This window comes from Manacus candei, unplaced genomic scaffold, assembly GCF_025592945.1.
Source record: "Manacus candei isolate 608988 ecotype Guabito, Panama unplaced genomic scaffold, ASM2559294v1 h1tg000017l, whole genome shotgun sequence".
NCBI lineage: Eukaryota > Metazoa > Chordata > Aves > Passeriformes > Pipridae > Manacus > Manacus candei.
In genome coordinates, this window is record NW_026138065.1 from 15,352,402 (window position 1) to 15,358,401 (window position 6,000).

Consider the following 6,000-nt stretch of genomic DNA (forward strand, 5'->3'; position numbering starts at 1 on the left):
GACCAGACTGGATCCTTTCTGCCCCCAGATTTAAAGAAAATAGGAAGGCGTAGAATGACTTGTGCCTGACCCTGGTTCTGTTCCTGCTGTTTATTGAAGCATCTAAGTTTAGACTTTAATGGGAATGGATACTGTGCAAATAGTCATCTCAGAGCTCAGCCTGAACAGCTGGACAATGTTCTGTGTTTGGGAAATAATTACGAAACTGTCACAGTTCACCAATGCTTTTAGAACTTATTGACAATGGACTCCAGGAAGACCTGCCTGGAGAGACCATATTGCTTAGTTTCTGTTTTTCTGCAGTGGCAATCCTACCTCATGCTCTGACTTCAGCTTTCAAACAGTTAGCGTTCTTCCTCTGTATTGCAAAGATGCTTACAGAAATCCCTTGGTTTAAGGTTGGTCAGGACCTCTCAGTCTTTTACCCTGCAAAGAAAGAGGAAGTAGTCTCCATGCATCTCACCAAACAAGGTCTTCTAATAGACATGGTGTTTGATAATAGGCAGGTGTTTGCCCGGAAACAATTTTGGCTTTCTGTTATGGCAAGATGTTTAGGCTTTTGTCAGTGTCTTTACTGTGTCCCCAAAAGTTTGTGCTCTTTAATATAGCTGAGAATTCTTGCTGTTTCGTTGTGCTTAGGGCAAGATGCCTATCCTTTAGTCCCCCATAAGTTGTGTTTCAGCTGTAATTTAGAAGTCATAGGACTGGTAGATGTTTATAATTGTAGATAATAAGGTGGTTATTGTCTACACTGAAAAGCATATGCAGCCATAAAGCTTTCCGTGGGATAGCTCTGATCATGGTTTCTCTGTAAGAACATAATTTTTTTCAGTGAGATGATAAAAAAAAACCTCATCAATGGGATTGTTCTAAGAAAAGTCTGTATCACAATACCTTCATAAAAGGGACTAAGATGGAGATAAGACCACAGGCCATATCTAAAACTGGCAGCATATGTCTTCACTCTTTAACTAAAGGTAAAGCTCTCTCACTGCCATCCATGGTCCTCTAGATCAGCTAGAGTTGTTTCTTACATGTGGTAAGAAGTTCTTCAGGATTTCAGATCCTGAATGGCCTAGATCCTCAACACAATTTTCTTTAAGGCCCTCTGCTGAAACTGAGGTTATTGTTTCAATAAATCAAATAACCTGTTTGAGCTTGATTTGGTTTATTTTTTTCAAAATGAAGTGTGTATATGGAGATCAGAGTCTGACCAGGAAACCATGCCTAGCATTCCTCTTTCTTCTATATTTTTTTTAGAGATTGGCTGATTATGAAATATTCATATTTATCCTCAGGAGAGAGGTTTTAGTAGACAGTGAACAATTGGATGGACCAGAAAGTTCTGGAGGGCTTGGAAAGAGAAAAAGATTGTAGAGATCTTATAAGCCACAAAGACTCCCACAAGGGGAATGAGAGAGACACTCAAAAATGCAAAGGGATGATATGGTTGAACACTGGGTATCTAGATTTCCTCTTGCAGGAGCAAATTAGTGGACTGAAACTGCAATATGTCAGTAACTTTCCTGAAGGGAAGAGTGGCAACCTAGCTTCAAAGCAAAAGCATCCAGCCAGTAATACAGATGTAAAATCTGTTTGTTCTGCCTCAAACTCTAATTCAAGCATAACATTCCTAATTAGCATTCTGGCTGCTGTAAGAGTCCTTCCTCTTTACTAGTGTGCGTGTGTTAGCTGATAACCCAGACGTGTGTGGGTGATAAAGTTAAAGAACCAGTCAAGAACATTTTCAGGATTTATGGATTGTTCTATTTGCCAAACTGAGTTTAGGAGTAGGGAATGAGGTTTTGATATATGCTTCTTCTTTTTCTTGCAATAGTCTAAGCTTGCATAATCTAAATAGGTTTACAGTGATGCCAAGCTGAGGCTCATAGAGAACTTTTAGAAATGAGCAATATGATTTATGACTGGGGACAGGTATGAATATTCTCTTTCTAAATGGTTTCTAGACTCACTGTAGGGATTTTGTGTAACGCAGGTTGAATTACAAAGATGGGTGTAGAATTGATTTCTTCAGTTTTGTTCTCAGATATTGTATGCAGCCATGCCTTGTAATCCTTTTTATACCCTTCAGTTGGCTCTAATCAGTATAAAAATAATGAAGATTGTCTCAGTGAACTGGTGCAGCCTCCCAAATAACTATGCTATGCTCTGTTGATCCCAGCATGTCATATCACTTCTTATTTGGGAAACTGACTCCCACCTCACTACAACCTTCTTTCAGGTAGTTGTGGGGTTTACACAGTTTCTAGGAACTTGTATGTGAAGTCACTTGAGGTCATTACTGCTACTCATTTTTCACTCCTTTGGAGACTGCTTTTTGGTTCCATAGCCCACCCTGCCAGATGAGACTTCTGGGACAGACATTTAGCACACTGTTCTAGAACTGAAACACTGCTCCACATAATTCTTGTTACTGTGAGAACAGCATCATGCTGTATATTGGGTAGCTAGTAGTTAGTAATCTAACATGAGAGCACTGGTGTCCCTGAAGAGTTGCTCTGTTTCGGATGACAATTTACTTAGATTAGCATTAAGTTTTTCCTTTGTCATTTTTGTCACTGCTATGCTATAAACATTCACAGATATCACAGATATTATATATTACTACATTTTGAAACTATTTCACAACACTGCTTTATGGATTAATTTTCCTATTTTCACAGAGCCATCCATGTAGATATTACATGGTCTCAAAAGACTTCCTGTAACCAATGTCAACTGTATAATCCAGTACAGAGTAAAGTTATTAGGTGTTGTGTTACTTAAGGTTCAAGTTATATTTCTACTTTCTAAAGTATCTCTAAATCTCTGTCATTGGAAGAAAGAGAGGCCATGGACATTCTCCTATGGCTCCTCATCAGACGTGCTGTAATAGACTTCTTAGTATCACCTGCTCCACTTTGCTTTCAATTGGGTAATTGTTAACAAACTGCCACTTGCTTGAGACAACCAGAGCTTGTTTTGCAGTCAGTGGCTTGGATCTGCAGTCAGCAGTCTGAATGACTGAAGACTCATTTCAGAGCTAGCGGAGTTTCCCCACAGCTGTACTGCCATCTGGCCTGTTTCTGTTACATCATGCTCCATGTCTCATTATTCTTTTCCTATGAGCTGCCCTTGTGTCTATTAACCATCACAACTGCTTGTTTTCCCTTGCCTGGGATTTGTTCCTCTAATCTCCTCTTCAGTTTCTTCAGAATTTATTCAGTAACACAGTATTTTTGAGCTGACTGAATGAGTATTCCCTTGCCTCGGAAAAAAATGTGGCCTCTGTAACATAGGTTCCAACCTCTGTCATGCAAAGAAATTTTGCCCTATACACTCCAGGCAGGCAGTCACAGCAAGGACTTCTGGAAAGATGAGTGAATGGGCTGTGGACCTCTTCTCCTTGGAGAGGGTATGGCAGTATATTCAAGGTATCGCAGCAAGTTAGCTGAAAAGGAAAATACAGAAGTTGCCTGTTGGAGGATGCTGATGAGTCAGCAGGCATCTGGGAAGGGTGATAGTCTTGAAAAAGGAAGGGAAAAGGACCTTTCTTTCTTTAAGCTGATCTAGACTGTGACAAGTAACAGGAAGCTTCCTACAGCTCTGTTGGGCTAGAGGGAAAAGGGAATCTCTGCTTGTCAGGAGGAAACCATGCTGAGGAGTGAGAGAGGAACTTCTGCTGGTTTCTCTGCCGCTTTGTCTTTTATCCATTTTGTTACTGTTCAGGATAAGAAGACTCAGACACCTAACATCAGGGCGGAAAAGGCAGAGGCATCACAGTGAAGGAAACTGATAATGAGATAGAAGTCAAATTTCTCATTGGTACAAATCTAGTGAATGATGTTATGCAGGGTGCAGATTTAACCCAAGGCTTTCCCTTTACAATCCTGGTACAGCAGGAACCAGACATACAGAATCCAGTGTCATTAATATGCCTACCCTCTCAATATAAGAAAGTTTTAGTTTATTAATGCTACAGTATTTTTTTAACTGGAATTAGACTGTATTTTATATTCTTACATTGTAGGTTTTTGCATTTTTCTTGGTATTTTATCCTCTCTAAAGTGCATGGAGTAGAGCTTTTCAATGTTAACTAGTTTATTGACTGTCATTTTCACAAATTTAATTACCTGTTTTAGAGGCTCTTATCCCTTCCATTGCTCAGAATGTCTTTCCCTGTCATCTGTGCCAAACATCAAATGTGGGACTGAGCTCTAGGTGATGGTAGAAACATCTGGCAGGATAACTATGGAATGCTTACCTTCCTTTTCTCAAATCAAAGGTCAATTGTGCTTATAAGTAGAAAAAAAAATAGAGAAAACTATACTGTTTTCTATCCCACCTAACTTTTTGAAGTTTATCTCACTTCTGAGTCCTGCTATATCAGAATGAGTCTTCTGCTTTGGATCCTCTTCTGTCTTCCAGGTCCTGAATCATCATGACTAAACCTTAAAAGTCTTTCTCATTGTTTTCAGAATGTAGGTATTTAGTTAGAACAGTATATAAAGTTTTAAAGAAAGTATTAGGTATTATCATCATGTGCAAGGTTGCATAATTCTGTGCTCTTTCAAAGTGATGTCAGTTGAAGTAAGATGATGGATGTTGCCTGAAGATCTGTTTATTTAGCAGGTGCAGGAAACCTGGACAAGAACTTTCACTAAAAAAGATCAAGCAGAAAAAGTGAACTCTGCCTGTCACAGGTGTTAAATTCTGCTGTAGTTCAAAATTGACATAAAAAAAGTGTGAGTAAACATGAAACTAGACAGTATTACTCTTACCACTGAGCAGTTAGATACAAGGTCAGAGAAACAGTAGCCTCTGTCTCTCAAGCCTTTCATTCTCCCTGTGGAGGACTCCGTGAAGCCTGTCTAAGGTCAGCCAGCACCCTGCATCCAAGCCCGGCACCAGGTGTGGGAAGTGGCCATGCTGACCTCACTGGCCATTGTGCTGCTTGCCCACTCCACCATGGTTGTCCCCGTGGGGTTGCAGAACCATTTGTCCTTCATATCCCCAGCTTGGAAAACTGGATGACACTGAGTTTCCTCGATATATGCAACCTGAAGTACAGCCAGGTCAGGATGCTGTGATTACTAAGCCATCTTTACTATTTTCTCTCCTGCCTGTCTCCTGTTTCTTGTCTTCTGCAGTGGAGGAGGTGCAGTTTTGTCCATGTACTTCTGTGTGCCACAGAGTGGTCTTAATTCACCATCCAAAATACTCATGATTAACCAGAAGACCTGGAGAAGAACAGACTTAAGAAGGAAACTGCACTAGTGAAGTTTTCCTGAGTTCTGGAAGGGATTTTCATATCATGTCCCATATCAGTCAGTACAGATCAGGAAAGTTATTCACAGAGGTGTTTGTCAGCAGAATATGAACCAGCTGTTGTCATTTCTCTATCAAAGGAGATTTATGCTGTTACCTTGTAGAGTCTTTAAAGCCTTAAGAAAGAAGCTTATGTTTGAAGTAGCCAGATGGTAAATTGAAAGCAAGGTGGAACTGGTGACATAAGCAAAAGGCAAAGTAGAAAATAGTATAGACATTTTGGCATAGACAAAGTGGCAAAAGGACGAGAGGCAACAGAGGTGGAAAAGTGGAGGTGACCGTAGTCAAGCAACAAGCCCATTGACTAACACTTTGGCAGACTCTCAGACAAGACATGATGGTCTTTGCAAAGCTGGAGAGGAAGGAGTAATAATTTAAACAGAGCTGAGATATAAGGGAATCTAGGAGGGGGATAATGAAAGATGGTGCCCTCCTTATGCTTGATGAGTAGGAACATGATGCTGTCATCCCTGATGAGAGAAGGAGACAGAAAGGAAAATGGGAAGAATCTTAGTCAGACCGTAATAACAGACCAGCAGCAAACTCTAAAGTGTTCTGATCATTAGATAGACAATCACTGTCTATCTATGTTTTTAAGTGGGTTTCACAATGTGTTTCTAAGGTATTGATTCCTTCATGTCATTTCTCTCCTCCTTGTGAACTGAACAGCGA

The 6,000-nt window shown here is 40.1% G+C and overlaps 1 protein-coding gene across 1 annotated transcript in view; it reads right to left on the reverse strand.

Moving 5' to 3' along the window:
• RHOQ (ras homolog family member Q) overlaps positions 1–2,474 on the reverse strand; it is a 175,496-nt gene extending 173,022 nt beyond the window's left edge. The window contains exon 1 of the transcript XR_007903795.1: positions 316–2,474. The gene's annotated coding sequence lies outside the window, so the exon portion shown is untranslated. The remainder of the gene's footprint in view (positions 1–315) is intronic.
• Between the last annotated feature and the right edge of the window lie 3,526 nt (positions 2,475–6,000).